At 39.8% G+C, this 24,495-nt stretch overlaps 1 non-coding gene across 1 annotated transcript; it reads left to right on the forward strand.

Moving 5' to 3' along the window:
- The first annotated feature begins 7,803 nt into the window (after positions 1-7,803).
- Positions 7,804-7,910, forward strand: LOC145161949 (small nucleolar RNA R71). Its single transcript, XR_013738804.1, has one exon. It is a non-coding gene; the product is annotated as a small nucleolar RNA R71 (small nucleolar RNA).
- Positions 7,911-24,495: the final 16,585 nt, after the last annotated feature.

A 24,495-nucleotide genomic window follows, 5' to 3' on the forward strand; every position in this document is an offset into this window, starting at 1 on the left:
TCAATTAAACAAACACTTATGTTAGTTCGAATCCACTTTCACTCAATGGGTTATAAATTAGTTATGACAATTAATGTTGGTGTCAATTAAGATAGTATTAGCAATTTAGTTCTAAATCTACTAACATTGATTAATTCATGTAAGTCTATGTATGGTCGCACAATAGTTAACACAGAATCAATTATTGAATAAGATTGGAGCCATGTAAGATTGATTTAATAAACACAATTATGGTCATAATATGAGTTCTCTAGCACATGCTAATTCAATGATCCAATTACTTATCTAAGATTGGTTTGATCTTAGCTCTGATAAACTAGTGTTCACTGAATTATTAGGTATTCAAATTCATGCAGATTTGTATTCACTAACTACACAAAACAAGAAATTTAAGCAATCAAAAATTGAATCAAACATGCTAGGTAAATCAACCAAACACAAGCATAATAGCAACAAGTAAAGTCAAATCTAATGTATTAAAACCATGAGTTCCAGCTTCATCTAGCTAACAGAAGCAGGTAGATTTAGCTAGACATACTAGCAACTAAGCAAACAATATCCATAATCAAAAGCATGTTTAAATGTACCAAAATATGAATCAAATATTGAACTTCCTCCTCCTTGGTGTTGAAAACCAATTCCAGAAGTTTTCTTCTTCTCCAATTCGTCTCCAGGAACCCTCCAAGGCAGCCAAAAAGTCTCTCAAATCATAATGTACTAAGGTATCTATAATTTCTGATTTTGCCGAGTTAACGTCGTGAGCCGATAAGCCTCACGTCGTGAGTATGAGATAAACGTGTTCGACAAGGACTCTTTCATCCGGATGCATATCTTCTAGAACACTCCAACTCACGTCGTGAATCTAGACATCTCACGACGTGAGTATAGCAGATTTCGTGGGTTTCTTTTCTTTTAAATCTTCAAGTCTCTAAAGTTCCAAGTATTGTTAATTTTGGTCCCTTTCTTCGAAAATGCTTCTACTTTGGCTGCAAATAACAATTTATCCTTATAAGTATTATAATTCTATGCAAATAACCAAAATATTAATAAAAATGTAATTAAATATTGCCTAAAAATATGTATAAATATGGCAATATCAAAATACCCCACACTTATGTTTTGCTTGCCCTCAAGCAAATTTAACTATTTTAAACTTAAACCTTTATCACTAGCATCACATAGAACAATCCAACTCCAGCTCAGCCATTATGCCAAAACCTCAACGCGTGCATTTGTGTCTGAAATTTTTTCCTAAGGACCCCCCTCAATTCTAAATACTCACAATCCTCATAAACACTCGCCCACTTCTTTTGAACAACACTCAATTTATGCATCCCTCTGAATCCATCTGCATAAATCTTTTTAACCTCAAGGCATTTTTGTAAAGCCACCCAAGCATACATAATCTAGAGAATTATAACTTTAAGATACCACAATGGAGCTCTTGAATTCTTCTTTCTTTGATATTTGATCTTCAATTTGTACTTTGAATTCATCACATTTTTGTGTGATTTTTGGTATCTTCAACTTTTGATTTTTCTTCAGAATTTTTTGATCTTTGATCTTTAAACTTAAACTTTATACTTGATTGCTCCAAAAATTCTTCAAGCTTTTAACATTTCGGTAATTTCTCTCTTTCTCTCTCTCTCTCTCTCTCTCTCTCTCTCTCTTTTAAATATCTCAATTTTTCTACTCAAAACCCTACATGCTTAAGCAGGGGCGCTTAACTTCAACCTTTATTGGTTAAATATATTAGTTTTCCTGGATACATTCCAAGTACAGGCTGCTAAACATATTGCATCCCTCAAACTAAGCGGGGTTGTGTTTTTGTCTCATGATTTCACTAGAATAAAGGAGGCCACAAATGCACTATAACGTATATTGGCTCAACTAAACATTTGAGCTCTCATCAGATCATCCCACACAATACTAGCAACTTAAGTTCAAATTATCATTACTAGACAATTTATTAGATTATTATTTCAAACCTATGAAAATTACTACTAAGTTTTTAAAAATTTTAAATTTTCTGAATTTACTTATATTTACAAGCAAGGTTGTAGAACTCGTTACTCGGTACCTGTTCGGCCGACTACCGAGTAGCGAGTACTCAGGAGTACTCGGGGAGTACTCGGATTCGGTATTTCATGTAGAAATATTTTTAGGGAAATTATATATGTCAAAATCATAAGTTAAAATCATAAGTTGATAGAAATATATAACAAAATTAGATATATGTGAATACACAAAAAATGAAAAACACATAATGGTCTCACTTCATGAATAATTACTGAAAATTTAAGATATATATGTAGTAATAATCACATGTGTGTGTTAAATAATAAATCATTAAGTATATTATACATATTAATCATCGAGTTGACCGAGTTTTACAACATTACCCAGTTCAGTAAGTGGCCGATCGGGGAGTACTCAGGATTTTGTAACTCGCCTCGGTAAGGGGCCGAGTAGCGAGTACTCAGAGGAGTACTCGGCCAACTCGGCGATTTTTACAACACTGTTTACAAGCAATTTACTTTTTACTTTTTCGACCCCCTACCCCACATTTATTTCATACAATGCCCTCATTGTATGCATAAAATAAATTAAAAGCAATAAAAGGGAGAAAAATGAACAAACTCCCCTGGGATAGCAGTGGCGTGATCAAACTCCAGTCGTGCGGATAAAATGTGCATCTTGAATATGGACTTATTCTAAGTAGGAACTTGGATCTTGATCTTGTTAGATATGTAAAGCACCAATAACGAATCGAAACTTCAATCTTCAATAAAGGTGGTGCAAATCTCCAAAACGTGAAGAATAATGTGGGAAAGCTTACGCCACATTATATAGTGGAAGAAACGAGCCAGAATAATCTTCAAAATAATTCCAAAGAGAATGGTGGTGAAGCATGTAAAATCAGTGAATGAAAAGGCTGCAGTTGTATGAGAATATACGACTCACGACGTGAGTATTGGTGTTCACGACGTAAGGTCGCTAAATCTGAATTTTGAATTCCTTCGTAACCCATCTCACGAAGTGAGGAATAAGGACTCACAACGTGAGAACTAGGCAAACAAAAACGGAAATAGCCCCATCCTTCTTGTAAATAAATGTACTCCAACCAATGTCTTAATGAATTAAGACCCTTCTAAATGTAGTGTTTGACGAATCTTCTAACTCTATCCTCTCTCTCGACGGACCCCACACTTATTTCCAATTGTGGGTCTCGACTCTAAACTTTAGACTCTAAACGACACTTGTCTAAACGTATACGCTCTCGACTCGACTTTCCTTCCCGAGACTCCTTTAGCAAATATGAAATATAGCAACCAAAGGAAAAATAGAAGTAACATAATATCAAAACAAACAAGATCAAAAGTTTAACAATCCAAACAAGTTCAAAATTAACACGACCCAAATTAAAAAAAAACTAATTAATCAAAATACAGGCAAACGATCAATCATCTTCTTCATCGTTATGTGCCCACTTCGTTTCCCCTTGACTGCTGATAAGAGCTCCATGTAGGACAAACGGGGTATTGATTCCCCAAGTGTTGTGGTTGCTCAATGTCGAAATGTCTGACCATATTCTCCATTGTACCCCCGATCCAATTAGTACTCAAGGATAATTGATCAAAATATCCTGCCATATCTCCTCCAAGAGGTGCTCCTCCAAAGGGTGCGTGTTGATGCACCGGCTGCCCTCTCTCTCCTCGACCTCTAACATTCCTCCGTCGAGGCCATGGTTGTGGTTGTGGCTCGGGTTGATCATCTTGCTGCTCGTCACCATCATCATCATTCGAATGAAGAATTCCCCAATGAGACCCATAATTCTTCACTACCCTCATTGTCTCCAAATACCCCATAGTGAATTTGTTTCCCTCCATACAAGTCAAAGAATGGGTGATGTCGGGAACAATCAAACCATAAGACTGGGCCAATTTTGTAATAAAATGGCCTCCACAAATGGGGCTCCCGGGGTGGGAACTCGTAGCAAATTCTGCCAAATAGTGGGCCAAGAAGTATGGAATGTTGCAGCATACTCCTGACTGTAAAATTGTCCACAAATAGAACAAGTTTATCTTTGTAACCTTGTCCCCATGATGTTTATGGTGGATGGAAAAAGTGATAAGGCGGTGGAGTAGGCGGTGGATTGGTGACTTAATGTTGCTCTCTGGTGACACCCCGGAGTTAAACACTCCGGAAGCAATGTTGCTCCAAAAACCAATCCCCAAAACTCCATTCTCATACCCGCGGGCAGCTTCCCTCAAAAACATCTCAAACTCAAGAGTCATGGCCTCATGCGCCTCATACAACCCCATACGCCAAGAGAACTCCACCAAACAACACTCTCGGTATTCGCCCCCGAGACGGAAAACCAATGTTCGCTGATAGGTAGGATCTTGGACATTTTCATGAAATGTCACAGTTGCAAAGAACTCCACACAAAGTTCTTTGTACACCCTTTCTTGAATTTTGAACAAGTTGTTCCACCCTTTACACGTAAATGAAAACCCATTTCCCAAAAATATTTTTGTGAGATATTGGGACATTTGTTTAACAAGCTCCACCTCCCTTAACCTTGCCCAATTAACTGTAGGGGCAATAGCAATCTCACGGTTGTACAGCCACCCCAACCGGTTGTTGCACCGTGTCAAAATATCCCGAGGCAAAGTTGTTGGGAAAACGTAAAATGGGTGCAAATTGGCCACCTCTGCTGGAATCTCGCGCCTAGGAGCCATTTCTGCAAAACAAGAAATAACAAAAACCAAACAAGAAAGATCCAACATATTAGAATCAAATAGAAGCCAATTTTGTCACGCCCAGAATTCACGTCGTGAACCCCTAAGGATTCACGTCGTGAGTTCGTCCATAGAGGTCAGAATCTGTCAATACAGTGTATGAATCGAGCCAAAATAATAGTTGGGGTTTTATGCTAGAACAATACTGAGTTCATTCATCCAACATGCAGGGACTATAACATGAATTTTAGGGCACATATGAAAATTTTACTAAATAGCAAACCCTAGCCCTAAATCAACTAATAAAGCAAAATTATTCACTAAAAACAAGAAAGTAATACCTTAAGATGGAGTTTATGTAAGCAAAAATGGAATAAGGGGTAGTGGTCGGCCGCAATCGGAATAAGGGGGGACCAGGAACCGTTCTCACTTCGTGGGAATTAAGAAATGAATTAGGTCAAAGTGTATCTTGTCCCTTATCTGTGGTCCTGATATGTTTTCAAAATTCACGTCGTGAATCCTTAAGATTCACGTCATGAGTCCGTGCTGGGCTCTATAGTTGGGTCATCTTATTAATCATCAAGTGGACTTAATTGGTTATTGGTCTAACAGAATTTGGCTTATGAATGGGCTAAGAAGACATGTTGGGATAACGAAATTATCAGACTAAAGTATCCCGTATCCCATGTTTGTTTGGACTCACGTCGTGATCCATAAGTGTTCACGGCGTGAGTGCGGTCTGGTCAGATTATTTTCCGTGAAATCTATCTTCATGTTTACTTAAAACCATGATTAATTACCACTTAATTCAGGGAGCCCACTTTTAATGTTTTACTATTCAAAATTATTAGATGATGAGACGATCGAAATTCCTAAAAACTAAAAATGCAAAAACTAAAAAGAAAAAGAAAAGAAAATTCAAACCGAGCTCGGGCTGCCTACCGAGAAGCGCTTCTTTTTTATGGAGTCGTGAGCCAGACTCCGTGCCTCCTACGTTGAGCTGTCAGAGGAGTCCACCACCTGCACCTTCTGTTCTTTCCATCGCCTCTTGTACGCTTGAACACATCGAATGTACGCCTTCTTTGAATTCTCCCTTTTAGCTTTGGTCTCGTCTCCATCGAGCTTGCGTTTGATCCCTTTCGTCTCCAATTTTTCTTCACTTTTATTAAGTTCCCAAGGAATCTTTTCTTCCTTCACCAATGGACTCGTTTCCTTGGAAGTAGCCTTGTCTTCATCACTCGACAATTCATCACTTTCCTCACTCATCAAAGTTGTTGGTTTTGTGTAGGTAATGACTTCAACGAAGAACAGGACGGCTGCTCTCGGTTTGGTACGTTTGACTTTATGAATTGTTTTGATTTCTTCCTCCATTAGCTTTTCCAATTCTTCAAGATCATTATCTTCATCCATATTGAACACCTCACCTTTTACATCTTCTCCTTGAAAACCATCTTGTATTCCAAATGTCTCCTCATCATCACCAACCCTCAATGTAAGCTTGGATTCACAAACATCAACTAAATCTCTAGCACTATTAAGTAGAGGGCGACCAAGAATAATTGGGACATTATCATCCTCCTTCATATCCATAACCACAAAGTCAACTGGAAAAACAAATTTCCCAATTTTAACAAGGATGTCTTCTACAATTCCCCTCGGGTGAGTCACCGAATGATTAGCCATGTGGATGGTCATCTTTGTACCCTTCATTTTCTAAATATTCAGCTTTTGATAAAATAAATATGGCATTAAATTTATGCTAGCCCCAGAATCGGCTAAAGCATAAGTCTTTAAGTTATTACCAAACTCACATGGAAGAGTGAGGCGTCCAGGATCCCCCATCTTCTTAGGTTTGTCTCCCAATACCACTCTTGAACTTTGCTCACTAAGAATTACTTTAGAGTTCTTCTTTAACTGTTGACGAGTATCTATAAGATCTTGTAGGAACTTCGCGTATTCTGGAATTTTTAAAAGTGAATCGATAAAAGGGGTATTAATAGGAATACCCTTTATTTGCTGAATAAATTCCAGATGTTCCCTTTCCAGTGGACTGAGATGTGCTCGAGATGGAAACGGCAAAGGCGGTCGGTAAGCCGGGACGGAATCTGAATTTTTCTGTTCAGATCGAGCCCACGACGTGAGCATAGCGGGCTCACGACGTGAGTCTGGTGTTTTAGCAACATATTCGATTTCAAGCTTCGACTTCTTTGGCCTTGGTCCGGATAGCTTTGGCTCCACCTCTAGTGCTTCTAGGAACTCAGAGATGGCCTCTTCTTCAGTATCAATCATCATTACATGGGATTGAGCATTCTTTTCGGGAAATTGTGAGGATAATTTGTTGCTCACCAAAGTAGTTAATTGACTAACTTGGACTTCTAAATTATGGATCGATGCTTGATGATTTCTTAAAGAGGCTTGCTGGTCAATCATCATTGTGTGCTGTTCTTTCATCATTTTCATGTGTTCCTTTAGCACTGCATCAGTATCATCATGCCTTTTCTCGGAAGCTTCCATAAATTTGGTCAAAATGTTTTCCAAGTCTACTTTCTTTTCGGCTGGTGGTTGCTCTTTTTGGTAGAAGCCTCGGCCTGTCTGCTTATATTTTTCTTCCTTTTGCTTCTTGTATTCATCATATGGCAGCCACTCTTTTTTTGGTTTTCTCCAATCCTTATCATATTTATCCCCACTCGAGTAGCAAACTTGAGCCTTTTTGTACCTGTTATCGTCTAAGCTGCAATCCTTGGTCAAGTGTGGACCATTACACCTTTCACATCCAACTCTTATTGCATGAATTGATTGGTCCATTTGGGTCAATCTCCGGTCCATATTATTCAACATCACCATCATAGCAGCCATTTCTTCAGATTATGCACCCCCACTGCCTTTGGTTCTATCTTGTCTTGGGTTGTGGTACTCACGAGAGTGTTTTGCGAATTCTTCAATTAGCACCTTGATCTGATTAGGATTCTTCTTCGTGAGAGGGCCTTGCGAATCAAGGAGTTATCTAGTCATGACATTGACCCCATCATAGAGAATAGACATCTCTTGCTGAATATTAAGGTCATGTTGAGGACAATTCCTTAACAATCCTTTGTAACGCTCCCATGCCTCGTATAGTGACTCCCCCGGCTGTTGCTCAAAGTTGGCTATTGCCTTCTTGAGTTTTGCTATCTTGGATGGTGGGCAAAATTGGTCTAGAAACTGCTAACGCATTTGAACCCAAGTAGTGATTGTACCAGGTGAGAGTGCTTTCAACCAGTCTTTTGCAGCTCCTTTGAAAGTAATGGTAGCATCCTTAACAAGACATTATCTCTATTGATATTTGGGACATTGAAATAGTCAGCAATGTCATTGACCTCATCCAGATGTAACACCCCGATTCTCAGGTATTGATATTATATAAGAATTTTCTTGTTTTCAAGGGCTACTCGACGAGTTGGTTGCCCTACTCGTCGAGTAGCAGCGAGTTGGGTCGCACGTTTAAGTGACCTACTCGCCGAGTCCAATAAGGAACTCGGCGAGTAGGAGCTGGCGAATGAAACCCTAAATCCCGGGGTTTAACACCCTATTTAAAGGAGCATCGGCCTCCTTTGGCCTCCTTACAGTCTTTGAGAGCTCAGTGAAACCCTAATTCGTGTGATACTCTTCTTGGTGTGACTTAAGCTTTGGAAAGAAGGTTGGCTAGGAGGGAAAAGCTTGAAGAGCAAAGGAGTGGTAGCAAGGAAGTGTGGGAAGCAGGAACTACCTCAGCTAGCATCTTCTGGAGGTATCAAGTGCAATCTTTACTTCCCTTTCCTTCTAGATCTCTTTTCTTTTGGTTGAGTTTTGGGGGTTTTGTGGATTTTGAGTTGATATGGTGAGCTATGGGCTAGATCTGAAGTTGTAACTCCAGATCTGGACCCTCCTTGGATTCTATAAGCATAAAGTTACAGCCTTAGTCATGATTGAGGTCCCTCTAGAGCATGAAGTTCCATTAAGGGTTTAGAATTGCCATTAAGAGCCTTATTAGCCATGCATACACGTAAAGTTTGCAACTTTACGTGAAAAACATGCATTAGAAGCTTGGATCTGTAATCTGGAACCTTGCCATGGCTTAAAAAGCATCTGCATGGATAAAGAACTGCAAGGACTCGGCGAGTTGGATGAACAACTCGGCGAGTCCGTTGAAGATGGTCATGAACTCGGCGAGTTGGATGAACAACTCGGCGAGTCCGTTGAAGATGACCATGAACTCGCTGTTGGATATAGTGTCTAAGTCCATAACTTTATTTGGTATGTACTTGACCCGACCCGGCATGGTCCATTTGGGTTGCATGGCATTGCAATACTTGGATAGACTAAATGAGAGAATAAGGCACTTATGATTATTAATATATTATAAGTTCTAATATATTAATAATAGTATTATTTAATCAGTATTGATCAAGTATTAATCTAGGATTAATTTAGTGATCAAAGTGAGACTAATTAAATATATAGGGTTGATTATGACAATCATCAATTCTTTTATGGTGGATTAATGATCCATGGTTTATGGGTTATGGATGTAACCAAATGGAGCTCCATGGATAGTCCATGGGAGTTACAAATCCATGGGTCATGGGAAATCAAGAGTCATGACAATTAAGGGCATTCATGTGTAAACCCTAATTGTGACAACACTATAAAAGGAACCCTATGGCTAGCAAAATGGTGACCTAGTAGAGCTAGTGGACCTAGTGTTACTAGAGAGGGCATAACCAATTTTGAGTGCTAGAAGTATTCTCTCAAGTTATTCCAAGTCTTGTGGTGTTGTGTGAAGCATTTGAGGCACAACATTTGGGGTGCTAGGCTCACAAAGTCTTGAAGGAATCCAAGCAACAACAAGGTATGTATTTCTACTAGTTTTTTTATGTTTTATGTAATCCCCATGCCATGCTAGTTAGGAAATAGCCTTGAAAAAGAAATTTGGATGTATATAGAGAAAACATAGATTCAAGGTTATTAGGGTTGCATGTACACTTAGGAAGTGTTAGAATGCTCAAAAGCCATCAGTGGTATCAGAGCCTAGGATTGTTTTATGTATACTTGATGCAAAACTGCTTAAAAATCGAAAATTCTGCATTCTGACGACTGGACTCGTCGAGTCCATGGGGAGGACTCGCCGAGTCCATGAACAAATTCATCCTACTCGGCGAGTAGAATAATGCACTCGGCGAGTAGGAGCGTGCTGGGCAGTTTTTTCGAGTTTTGTTGCTGGAAATGGATTAAGATCATTATCCCAATCTGTTTTGGACTTGTAAAATCTGTTTTTCAAAATGATAATGATTATGTTAACCCATTTTACATGACTTTTATCAATTTTCAAGTATTGTATATGTTTATATGATTTCTTGAAATTGCTTGACATGAATTTGTGTTCTTATGAGTTTTTAGAAGATCATAGGAATTATGTGTAACCACCATGTGTGTTTAATTCATGATCTTAATGGCTATGATGGTGTCCATAACTTGTCCTCATGTTGTGGATAACCAAAAGTCACTTCTTTTAATTGTGATTAAAGAACTAAAGAGGTTTCATAAAATGAAGAGTCTTCATTTTTATGAACCATTAAAACTCATAAGTTACAAATTGAAGAGACTTGGAATAGTTTCAAATCTTGCCCTCAAGTTTTGGAATTTGAAAAGTCTTATATTTTAATACTTTAATTCCAAATTAAACCTTAGATTTTTAAAAAAGTTTAAAAATCAACACTTATACTATTATTATAATTTTATTATATAGATATGTATAAGAATATGTCATTCTTACCGTTAGTAGGCCTCATTCACGAAGCCGGTCTATAAGGGGGGTATAAGGTTGTTGCCTATAAAATGGTGACTTAATGGGTGTCCACTCTCACCCACCGCTTCCTTGATCGGTGGAGGGTCGTTAGCCGAACGGGTAGGATACGACTTTAAATACTCGTTAAAAGTGTAATGAATTATAAAGTAACTATACATTATAAATTCCCAATCTTAGTTACTTTAGGAAAATGTGAAATTGGTGCTAGCCCATAAAATTACACTTTGTACCTTACCAAGTCGTTAGTGGAGCGTGTGTGGTTAACCGGCACACTAACATGGACTAGTAAGAGTGGCAAAGGGTAACTTGACCTTATTATAGATCGGTGGAGCGTGTGTGGTTAACCGGCACATCGATTAGGTAATATTGTTAAGGGTACCAAGTCAATTTGTATGGTTATTCACACCTTGTTTGTGATCCTCGGCATCCCAGTCACAAACTTGAGAGGGCACAATCGAGATTCAAACATGCCATTGAAAAGTTCAATGTATCTCAAAAGATCTAGGAGTTTCAAAACCAATAAAACTTAATAATAAAATATTTCGTTCTTATGGTGGAAATTGGTAAATCGTCATTTACCTACCTTCAAATATTTTATAGTATGGATTACGGCATCCCTCTTCCAACTATAAATAGTTTGTTGGATCCTAGCCTTAATATTTCATTTGGGTGAATTATTAAGGATTCCTAATCTAATAAAACTTGTCTTTCTTTCCTTTCAGATGTCTTCCAACAATGCTTCTGGCTCAAACCCAACAGGCTCCTTTTCCCTTATGAACTTGTGTGGTAAGGTCATCTTTGATGGATCCAATTTCAATGAGTGGATCAGAAACATCAGAATGATTACCCGCTATGAGGACAAAGAATATGTCCTCGATAGGGAGCTTAAGGTTGTGAGTGAAGCCACTGCTACTCCTGAAGAGTTTGCGGAGTTTGTTGCACATGAAAAGGATGCTACTAAAGTAGCATGCATCATGATGGCCACCATGACTCCTGAACTTCAAAAATCCTATGAAGATTTCTACCCCTATGAGATGCACCTGGATCTGATGGAAAGGTACCATCAGAGCGCGCGTCAGGAGAGGTATGAAATCATCTCCTCCATGATAACCGCAAGGATGAAGGATGGTGAACCCATCACCGGTCACTTGCAGAAGATGCAAAGGTTCGTTGACCGGTTGCTGAAGCTAAATGTTGACTTTCCTGAGGAAATGGCGATTGACATCATTCTCCATTCCTTACCTCCAAGTTATGATCAGTTTCGTATGACTTATCATATGAACAAGGAGGAAGTCACACTTAGCAAACTTCAAGGACTCTTAAGGACAGCTGAAAATGGCCTTAAGGGTAAAGCGGTTGCTACTTCTACTCCTTCAACAGCCCCTGTTCTGGCTATTGGGCAGGGAAAGGGTAAGAAGAGGAAAAACCCTTCGAAGGGTACCAAGGGTAAGACTCTTGATGGTTCCTCTTCAAGTGGGACAAAGAAAGGTCCCATTACTCCTTCTTCAAACCCAAAGGAAGCACAGTGCTTCTATTGCCAGGATAAGGGACACTTCAAGCGAAGCTGCCCTAAATATCTGCAAGATAAAAAGGATGGGAAGGTTAAACCCACCCATGCAGGTATTTACACAATATTGTCTAACAACTCATCTAACGCTAATTCTTGGGTGCTTGATACGGGGTGTGGTATTCACATTTGTACTGATTTGCAGGCACTAAGAAGAAGTGAGCAAGTGGAGCACGGGAAGATAAACTTAGTCATGGGCAACAGGAAAGCATCACCTGTTACCAAGATAGGAGTTTATTCTTTATTGCTTAATAATGGGTTAATGTTAGATTTGAATAAGTGTTGTTACTCGCCCGAAATGGCGAGAAATATTATTTCCTTTCATGGCTTGTACAAACAAGGTTTTACATTTTCATTTGATAATAAAAATGGTGCTATTAATGTTTATTACAATGATGTATTTTACTTTAAAGCATTACCTTGTGATGGTGTATATGAAGCCGTGAATGTTGTAGACAATCAAGGAAATAATGTGTTGTATATTGATTCTTCAGATAGCTTAGATAAAGCATCCTTGTGGCATTGTCGTCTTGGACATGTTAACAAGAAGCGCATAGGCCAACTCCAAAAGGCTGGAGTCTTGGAATCATTTGACCTCAAGTCAGATGATAATTGCGAGTCTTGTTTACTTGGAAAAATGACAAAGTCACCCTTCACAGGTACTTGTGATAGGGGTGAAGGTTTGTTGGACCTTGTACACACGGATGTGTGTGGGCCCTTCAGAGTTGCTACAAGGGATGCTAATCGCTATTATGTGACTTTTACTGATGATTACAGTAGATATGGATATATTTACTTAATCAAGCATAAGTCAGAAACCTTTGAAAAGTTCAAAGAGTTTAAGCAGGAAGTTGAGAATCAATTGGGCAGGAACATCAAGATGCTCCGATCCGATCGAGGAGGAGAGTATCTTAGCATTGAGTTCCTTGACTATCTTAAGGAATGTGGGATTGTCTCACAATTGATACCTCCCAGAACACCACAGTTGAATGGTGTAGCTGAGAGGCGCAATCGAACCGTGTTGGATATGGTTCGTTCCATGATGAGTCGAGCTTCGTTACCAATCTCTTTCTGGGGGTATGCCTTAGAGACTGCCGCCCATATCCTTAATCTAGTCCCTACTAAAAAGGTTGCCAAAACACCTCACGAGATGTGGACTGGGAAAGTTCCCAATTTGGACCACATCAAGATTTGGGGTTGTGAAGCTTTCGTGAGGCGTGAGACTCATGATAAGCTTGAACCTCGAAGTGAGAGGTGTATTTTCATCGGCTACCCACAGAGATCCTTTGGTTACCTCTTCTACAGACCCAGTGATAATGTGGTCTTTGTAGCAAGAAGAGGAGTCTTTCGTGAGAGAGAATTCATAAGCCAAGGGGACAGTGGGAGGAAAATTGACCTTGAAGAGCTTCAAGAGTCAAGTGGTGAAGGAACCTCAAATGCTATCGACCAACCTGAGGAGGAAACTCCTGTTGATCCGATAGACGAGTCTGTACCTCCAAGACGTTCCACTAGGGTGAGGAACACACCTGATTTTTATTATGGTTATCACATCACCACTGAAGGTGATACATTTATTAGTGATAGTACACTAATAGATTTGGATGAACCTAATAATTACAGGGAAGCCATGGCAGGCCCTGAGTCTGCTAAATGGAAGGAGGCTATGGACAGCGAGATTCAGTCCATGTATGACAATCAAGTTTGGAACTTGGTTGACAATGTACCAGGTCGTAAGACAGTTGGGTGCAAATGGATCTTCAAGAAGAAGACCGACAAGGATGGGAAGGTGCACACTTATAAAGCGCGACTGGTTGCGAAGGGCTTTACTCAAACTCCGGGAGTTGACTATGATGAGACCTTCTCACCAGTAGCTAAGATTAAGTCTATTAGAGTATTATTAGTCATAGCTGCATTTCATGATTATGAAATATGGCAAATGGATGTCAAAACCGCTTTCCTTAATGGAAAGTTGGCTGAGGATGTTTACATGGCTCAACCAGAGGGTTTTGTCGATACAAGATACCCTAATAGAGTGTGTAAGCTTGATAAATCCATTTATGGATTGAAACAAGCATCTCGCAGATGGAATCTTTGCTTTGATGAGAAAGTCAAAGAGTTTGGCTTTTCTAGGAGTGAGGATGAGTCTTGTGTGTATGTCAGGGCTAGTGGGAGCATAGTTAGCTTCTTGGTGTTGTATGTGGATGACATACTTCTCATAGGAAACGACGTCCCAACCTTGCAGGAGGTTAAGTCCTGGCTTGGGAAGTGTTTCGCTATGAAGGACCTTGGGGAAGCTGCCTATATCCTAGGGATAAGGATATTGAGAGATAGGAGTAAGAGACTAATTGGACTTAGTCAAAGTACTTATGTGGATAAGGTACTGAAGAGGTTCAGTATGCAAGATTCCAAGAAAGGAGAATTACCAATCCAGAGTAATGCCAAGCTGAGTAAGACTCAGAGTCCGAGTACAGAGGCTGAGATAGCTGAAATGAGTCATATACCATATGCTTCCGCTGTGGGCTCGATCATGTATGCTATGACTTGTACTCGCCCTGATGTGGCCTTTGCTTTGAGCATGGTCAGTAGATATCAAGGGAACCCTGGCAAGGCACACTGGACAGCGGTAAAGAACATTCTCAAGTATCTGCGGAGGACTAAGGATTGGGTCCTTACCCTCGGAGGCAGTGATGACTTGAGAGTGGAAGGGTATAGCGATGCTAGCTTCCAGACTGATAGGGATAATTTCCGCTCTCAGTCGGGCTGGGTCTTTATCCTAAATGGAGGGGCAATTACTTGGAAAAGTTCCAAGCAGGAGACAGTAGCTGATTCTACTTGTGAATCAGAGTACATAGCAGCAAGTGAAGCAGCTAAGGAGGCGATATGGCTAAAGAACTTCATCGGAGACCTTGGAGTTGTACCAGCTATAAAAGAGCCAATGGAAATTTTCTGTGACAGCGAAAGTGCGGTTGCTTTGGCTAAGGAACCAAGAGATCACGGGAGATCTAGGCACATTGACAGAAAATACCATTTCATCAGACATCGAATAGAAGAAGGACTCCTCGTTGCTAAGAGGGTATCATCAGATGAGAACCCGGCAGATCCCCTCACGAAGGGACTGAGCAGGGTTAAGCATTTACAGCATGCAAGGCGCATTGGGCTGAGGGATAATATTAGTTTCAATAATTAGATTCCTGAAACTTGTAAAATGTAATTGACATTTGATGATAAATAAAAGTTGTTATTTATTTATGAGTAAGGTGTTACTATCTTGTGTTGATTGTTTACTATGTTTCAATTTTGCATGTTTTTACTTCCAGAATAATTATGTTATTATTCAAACCATCCACAGTCAGTCAAACTTTGGAAGTAAGTATTGATTTAAGACTGTCATGAATTTGGCTTGTATGATTTGTCTAAAAGTGCTTTGGACAATGCAATGGTTGCTACAACATTCATGAGTGCTCATAAGGGCTGAGTATTGGATCCAACCCACGCTCACTTGCATCACTTCATGGAATTTATCTCGAGTGATCGTGAGACGGTAATATCATATAAATCTTCAAACCTAGAGATATGAGTTGTTGACTATGAGTTGGTTATTCATTGATTGTACGAAAACGCATTGGTAACTCGATGTCATAAAACGTGCCTTTGTGAATAATTCAACAAGTAGTTAGTACAAGCATATAAGTCGAAGTTTATCTGTTCCTTCTAGAAATAGAAGCGATATCTGGGCCCCTCGATGATTTGGTTTTGACCTATGTACCGGGCCTGGTCAGAACCTAATTGATGTGTTCAATTTAGTTCTATGTCGAAACAAATCAGAGATCGAGAAACAAATGCTGGACAATAAGTAAGACCATGTTCCATGTGTTTGTCCGGCTGATATCATGAGAACAGAGGATTATATGATCACTTATCTTAAATGGCGTATCATCATCATCTCAGTTCCGAGAGACTTTGAAAGAGCTACGATTGCTAGTCGGATTTTGAAGTCATATTTGCAAATATAGTTATTAGACTTATCCAAGTGGGAGACTGTTGGATATAGTGTCTAAGTCCATAACTTTATTTGGTATGTACTTGACCCGACCCGGCATGGTCCATTTGGGTTGCATGACATTGCAATACTTGGATAGACTAAATGAGAGAATAAGGCACTTATGATTATTAATATATTATAAGTTCTAATATATTAATAATAGTATTATTTAATCAGTATTGATCAAGTATTAATCTAGGATTAATTTAGTGATCAAAGTGAGACTAATTAAATATATAGGGTTGATTATGACAATCATCAATTCTTTTATGGTGGATTAATGATCCATGGTTTATGGGTTATGGATGTAACCAAATTGAGCTCCATGGATAGTCCATGGGAGTTACAAATCCATGGGTCATGGGAAATCAAGAGTTATGACAATTAAGGGCATTCATGTGTAAACCCTAATTGTGACAACACTATAAAAGGAACCCTATGGCTAGCAAAATGGTGACCTAGTAGAGCTAGTGGACCTAGTGTTACTAGAGAGGGCATAACCAATTTTGAGTGCTAGAAGTATTCTCTCAAGTTATTCCAAGTCTTGTGGTGTTGTGTGAAGCATTTGAGGCACAACATTTGGGGTGCTAGGCTCACAAAGTCTTGAAGGAATCCAAGCAATAACAAGGTATGTATTTCTACTAGTTTTTTTATGTTTTATGTAATCCCCATGCCATGCTAGTTAGGAAATAGCCTTGAAAAAGAAATTTACATGTATATAGAGAAAACATAGATTCAAGGTTATTAGGGTTGCATGTACACTTAGGAAGTGTTAGAGTGCTCAAAACCCATCACTCGCCGAGTGGATGAACAACTCGGCGAGCCCGTTGAAGATTGCCTTGAACTCGGCGAGTCGTTCGAAGACTCGGCGAGTCGGCTAGGGTTTCTCACCATTCTTGGGCACGTATGAACTCGGCGAGTTAAAAGGGAACTCGACGAGCCAATCAAGGATGTCACGACTTCTCGAGGTCAGGAAGGACTCGACGAGTTGGCGATCTGCACTCGACGAGTCGAGTCAACATGGACTGTTGACTTTGAATGTGGACTTTGACTTGGACCAAGGGTTGACTTCTGAGGGTATTCTGGTAAATTGGGAATTTATGAAAAAGGGTTTTATGGTACCTACAGGTGGTGGAGTTCGTGTGGGTGATCCGGGAGTTGAGTTTTCTTGTTTCCGACGGCAGTTGCGAGGTGAGTTATCCTCACTATACTAAGGGGTCTAAGGCACCAAGGCCGGCCCATTGGATTTGATATCCTACTAGTTGTATTATGTTGAGTATGAGTTAGTTATGCATGCTAGTTAAAATTCTAGAGGGTAGGTCTATAGGACTACCTGTGATACTGATTGATTAACTGTATGTGCATTATCTGTTACATGTTGATATGTTATGTGGGATGGGTTGAGGTTGTACTGCTCCGTGCGATAGCCAACAAACCCTAGAGTATTCCAGATATGAGCTGAGGGCCCGGTAGGCATTCCAGACTCATACTGAGGACTCGGGAGCATTCCAGATACGAGCTGAGGGCCCGGTAGGCATTCCAGACTCGTACTGAGGGCTCGATGGTATTCCAGATACGAGCTGAGGGCCCGATAGGCATTACAGACTCGTACGGAGGACCCAGGGGTAAACCAGCTTGTAAAGCCGTGGACCCATTGCATGCTGTTATGTTCAGTTTGTTATGATATGTCATGGTGTGACATGGTTATGTGGACTGTATGTGTATCGGTATTTTGGGGGTAACTCACTAAGCTCTCGGGCTTACAGTTTCAGTTTATTGTTTCAGGTACATCAGGGGATCGCGGCAAGGCGAAGGCATGATCGTACAGCTCCTCCTATTATGTTCATGTTTCTGGGAATACTCTGATATTTTACATTTTGAAAACAAGTTTGTAATAACTAAAGGTTTTTGGGTTGTTTAAAAAGTTTTAAATTGGCTTGAATTTTTGGGTGTTACACCAGATGCTTAAAAGCATCCTCATGATCCTTTCCATAAAATGGAATATCCTTTAGTGCATTAATGATGTGTCCCTTCAACTCGAATGTGCCAGTGGCAGGAATCGTGGGTTGTACTAATCCCGGACCAACATCTTCTCGAATACGCTTCTTGTAAGCTCCCATTGTCATTTCTTCAATGTTCACCATTTCGTTGATTGGCTCGTCTTCGGGTTCGCTCGTATATAGTCCAAACTCGTTCTCGGACTCGTATTCACACTCGTTTGGGATAGTGTGACAAACCGAATTTTTTTTGCTTTATCAGTTCAACCATCCAACTCAGCTGAGTGTCATACTTGTTTCTGCTATCATTTAGCCTCATTTAGAGTCCGTTTAAAGGTTCAAAGCTCAGTACATTCAAGCATCGAGTATAGGAATGGATCGCGTACACTTCTAGCACCAAAATCGAGCCTTACACTCCAACATAAGGAGTGTACGGCCGCACACTGGGTGTGCGGCCGCACACCCCTCTCCTGGAAGCACACTCTCGTGTACAAAGGCTAGACTTAGCCTTCATTCATCCCTTTTCACACTCCCAAGCCTAGAACTCGATTATCTCTCTTAACTATCAGCCGATTTTCAGCCTAGATCTTCAAGATTGTAAGTGTTCTTCCCTTGATTTGTTGTTAATCCTTTTAAATTAGTAACATCCTTTGATTTCATCCATTGGAATTCATATTTTGGCTAGATCTTCAAATCTTCATCCATTTCACCAAGAACACACACTTGTTCTTGGTGATTTTGTGCCATCTCGAGCCTCCGGATCGTAAGTACTCTTACCTTATGCTTGAATCTTGTTTAGAACACTAGATTAAGTCCTTGAAAATGCCCAGAACTCATGATATTATGGTGTGTGCGGCCGCACACCCAGGTGTGGCCGTACACCCCTCAAAACACCTTTAAAGGGGCCTTCAAAGTGCATTCCAGCTTCACCACTTGTTGAGCATTAGTCCTACAAGCCTCCCTACCTTTGGAAAACGTTTTTGAGCACTCTTTACCATGAGTGTGCGGCCGCCCACTCCTTCATATGGCCGTAGACTCCCTTTTAGTGAATCAGATGTGATTCCAACACTTGGACAAAGTGTTTCCTAGTCCCGTAAGGTGTTTCCTTGCATGTGGTTGCTTCTAAACACTATATTTATGTCAATATATGTCAATATATGTCATTTAGGACTCGTTAAGTCTCGGGACTTCATTCGTGGAACTTCTCATCCTTACGCGCATATTCGTTTGAATCACCCACATAAGGTAAGTTCATACCCCGTAATCAATCTTTTAAACTGTTTTAAATGCTTTTAAGGGGGGGGATACAAGTTGAACACAATGATAATTGTGAAATTTTTTGTTAGAAACATTTTCAAGGATTGCTTATGTCATTTATAAGTGGTCAAAACATTTCAAAAACTCTTTTAAAGTTATGTTACTTTATAGTTTAACAAAACTCCATTTTTAAAGTACCAGCATAACTTAGTAGGAAAATGAGTGTTTTCAACAACAATTCAAGTAAAATACTAGTAAACTATAAGGGGTATAGTTTAGGGGTTCAGTTCATACTAGATGTTATAGAATACTAAGATACTATAACAAGAGAAGATACTAAGATACTATAACAAGAAGATACTTAGATACTATAACAAGAAGATACTAAGATACTATAACGAGAGGATACTAAGATACCATAACTATAATGTGAGATACTACTTCATGGCGCGGCATACAGTGTAGTGTCATGTTTTATACCAGAGTCTCCTGGAGGGAGAGCGTGAATTTGTGTATAGATTTATATGGGATTGACCATCCCACACCTTGCTGCTAGCTACAGTGGGACCTGCAGGTCTACGGGTGACGAATGTCATATCATTTCGATGTCTCGAACGTCGTGTTATACTAGTCAAATCAAGCATGGTAACAATAATATCACATTTTACCTTAATTAAACTAATAAGTTAAAGGTAAACAGTACTGCAGAATGTCAGTTCATAAGACAACTGAGTACCTATATTTTCCTATTACTTTCATTTTGTGACAGTTCCACTTGGAAGTTAATACAAACTATTTTTGAGTCAAGATAGTTATAAACTAGGGGAAAACTTACATTTTTGTCACACCCCAAAACCAGAATGGCGGAAACGTTCTGGGGTGGAGGACGTCATGTGTAGCATCACAACCAATGAATAATAGCAATCATAACAACACAACCATTACAGTGAATACTTAAATGAAAATGATTACACCAATTTGAAACTTTGTCTGAAACTTCTTTGAATTACATTAAATAGTTTGTATGAATATAAACATAAAACTCTTGTTGCTCCAACTCCTCAAAAATCCAGCAGGTACATGTCTACTAATTTCCTGAGAATACAAGCAGTTTTACAAATATCAGCATAAAGCTGGTGAGTTCATAAGCGATATTTTGTAATGAAATCTTGTTGATGAGTTTGTAAAGGTGTTCGTATAGTTTCAAGAAAATCCGATATTTTCTTTAGTGAGAATGTAGTGTTTTCAATTCTGTATAAAACCATGAATAACTGTATTTTCCAAGAAAATATGATATTTTCTTTAGTGAGGATGTAGTGTTTTCAATTTTGTATATAACGATGAATGTTCGTTACTGAAAGCTGTAGTGATGTGCGAAAATAATACTTCAAGTGACTAGCTAATGCTAATCATGATGTATAAATATTTCATATGTAAAACCATAGTATGATCGGTTCTGTTTGAAAACCCTGGAAATTCTCCAGTTGTAGTGTGTATTAGTTCTATTTAGTATAAATAAAATTGTTGAAGAGTACCAACTTGCAAACTAAAGGTAATTTATACATAATGTGAGTCGTATAACCATACTTGATATGACTAGAGACCTTTCCAACGTTCTTCAGGCGTTGGGTTAAATGACATTTGTTACCCCAGGCATGCCTGCCTAACTGTAGCTAGCAGTTCGGGTGTGGGATTGTCAGTCCCGAATAGATCTATTCACAAATCTCACGCTCTCCCTCCAGGAGACTCTGGTTATACTATGATAGGATTTATCCCTGTACACCTAAGGGTACAGTGTTGAAGTAGTGCCTCACAGTATCGTACAATCTTGTTTACATGTGGTGTTGTAGTGTTATACCATAGTGAAATCCGTATGTATACCGTATGTAGTGATAATTATAGTTATGATTGTCATGTTCATGTAGTGATGTAAACCATAAACTAAATCTATCATAGTGTATATGTTTAGTAGTGAAAGTTACTGTACTTGTTACGTTTCGAAAATCCCAAACTATACCGATTATAGTTCGCATGTAAAGCGTAGTGAATAGCGAGTTCGGAAAACTATGCAATTTTTAGTTAAAACGTCCCTTATGCTCAACACAGTACAAAAGGGATTAAAGTATGAGAACTGCATGAGTTTTATATTTGTAAATAGCCCTTTGTATTAATTTACAAAAACATTTATGTTTGGTTTGTATTCCCCCTGAAAACGTTAAAAAAAGGAAAATGTAGGGGTATGAACTCACCTGTAGTGAGTAGCTTGGATGAAAGAGTGGTATAGGATGCTAGATGTCAAGTGGAGACTTGAGCACACACACGGATCCTAATAAGCATATAAGGACACATATGTGAATATAATTAGTGTTTATACAACTAATCATGTAAGTGAAACACCTTAGGAACTAGGAAACACTTATATAGAAGTGTTATAACCTCAAAGGATTGCATCTAAGGAGTTTAAGGCCACACCACTGAGTTTACGACCATGTGTTCACGGCCACAAGAGTTTACGGCCATGTGTTCACGGCCACAAGAGTTTACAGCCGTAAACTCATGATGATTTGTGCCCAAAAGGGTGTTTTAAGGTCTTACAATCCACAAGGAAGTGTTCTAGCCTTAAGTCCAAGCCTTAGGAAGAGTTATGACCACATTTGCACCTTTAATAAGGGTTTACGGCCAAGGGAGATGCTCTTGGCCATAAACTCACTTTGATCATGGATATAGGATGTTTTCAAGGTGCTAAGCATGAGTTCTTACTAGATATCAAGTATAGGGAAGTCATACTTACGATTTGAAGGCAAATGAGGCTGTTTTCGGCCCCAAAACACCTAAGTGTTCTTGATGTTCTTGAAAATCTTTGAAGATCTAGACTCAAAGATGAAATACATCGATGAAATCAATGGTGATTCATGGATAAGAGAAGTATTAACACTTAGCTGGAAGGATTTACTTACATTTTGAGGGTTTTTGAAGCAAAATCCTATGATACTTGAGAGAGTTTTCTAGTTCCAAGCCTTGGAAATGGAAAGAGTGAAGGAAATAGACCAAGCATCATACTTATAGGCTGGAGTTTACGGGCATCATGAGTTTACGGCCGTAAACTCATGGGTCCTGGCCATAAACTCCTCATTTGAGGGTTTATGGCTTGCTTGATGGTTTGGAACTTTAGTTGACCCATTCATCACCTGATCCTTTGATGTACCAAGCTTTGAATGCTCAAACAGACTCTAAACAGTGTTAAAAGTTAACAGTAACAAGTCTGACTTTGATTGAAGTGAATGGTTTGTACAAGATAGAGGTTTCGGGTTGTCACATCATCCCCCCGTTAGAGGGAATTTCGTTCCGAAATTCAAGACTAGAGATACAAATTATGGACTTGTAAAAAGATGAGGGTACTTCTGCTTCATTGAATCCTCGCGCTCCCAAGTGAATTTAGGACCCCGCTTGGCATTCCAGCGGACTTTCACTATTGGGATGCGACTTTGCTTCGTACGCTTGACCTCTCGGTCCATGATTTCGACAGGTTTTTCCACAAAGTGTAGACTCTCATCCAATTCGATCTCGTCGAGAGGAATCACAAGTGTCTCATCGGACAGACACTTCTTTAGGTTCGACACGTGGAAGACAAGATGGATGTTGCTGAGCTCTCGTGGTAACTGGAGTTTGTATGCTACGAGACCGATCCTAGAAAGGATCTCAAATGGTCCAATGTACCTTGGGTTTAGCTTTCCACGTTTTCCGAAATGTATCATGCCTTTCCAGGGTCAGACCTTCAGAAGGACGCGGTTACCAACCTGGAATTCCAAGGGTTTTCGTCTCTTATCGGCGTTGCTCTTTTGTCTATCTCGTAAGGCTTTCAGTCGTTCCCGGATTTGTACGATCTTTTCAGTTGTCTCTCGGATGATCTCAGGACCAGTGAGAGTACTGTCGGGGACTTGACCCCTGGCTAGCTGCGTGTCACCCACCTCAGCCCAGTACAGAGGAGATCTGCACTTACGGCCATAGAGGGCTTCAAACGGTGCAGCCTTGATGCTGGTATAGTAGCTGTTGTTGTAGGAAAATTCGACCAGAGGAAGTTGAGCGTCCCATGACGTGCCGAAGTCAATGACACAGGCTCTCAACATATCTTCCAATGTCTGAATTGTTCTCTCACTCTATCCATCTGTCTGTGGATGATAAGCCGTGCTCATATCCAACTTAGTTCCAAGAGCCTTCTGTAGCGATTGCCAAAATCTTGAGGTGAACCTGCTATCTCGGTCGGAGATAATGGATACAGGTACCCCATGAAGGCGAACTATCTCTCGAATGTAGATCTGCGTGAGTCTCTCCATTTTGAATTTTTCCTTGATTAGCAGGAAGTGGGCGGATTTTGTCAACCGATCGACAATTACCCAGATGGCGTCATACCCACTTAGAGATCTAGGTAACTTAGTGATAAAATCCATTGTTATCCTTTCCCACTTCCACTCAGGTATTTCTGGCTGCTGAAGTAAACCTGAGGGCTTTTGATACTCTACCTTCACCTTGGCGCAAGTCAAGCACTTACCCACGAAGGTAGCAATTTCTGATTTCATGTTTGGCCACCAATAGAGTTGTTTGAGATCCAGATACATCTTATCTGAACCTGGGTGAACAGAGTATCTTGACTTGTGTGCCTCATTCATGACAACCTCCCTGTACCCGCCGTACTTTGGGGTCCCGATCTGGTTCATGAAATAGTACACTCCGTCTCTCTTGACCTCCAAGTTCTTGTCCATTCCCCACAAGGCCTCGTTCGCCGCATTCTCTGGTTTCAAGGCTTCCAGCTGAGCCTCTCTGATTTGCGCGGATAAATGGGAATGAATGGTCATCGTTAATGCTTTCACCTTTCGCCCTGAATACTCCTTTCGACTGAGGGCATCTGCTACTACATTGGCCTTGCCGGGATGGTAGCGAATTTCGCACTCGTAGTCACTGAGTAGTTCTACCCATCGCCGTTGTCTCATGTTTAACTCCTTCTGATCAAAGATGTGTTGCAAGCTCTGATGGTCGGTGAAGATAGTGCACTTGGTTCCATAGAG

Source organism: Lactuca virosa, chromosome 2, assembly GCF_052849685.1.
Source record: "Lactuca virosa cultivar CGN04683 chromosome 2, Lactuca_virosa_CGN04683_v6, whole genome shotgun sequence".
Taxonomy (NCBI): Eukaryota; Viridiplantae; Streptophyta; class Magnoliopsida; order Asterales; family Asteraceae; genus Lactuca; species Lactuca virosa.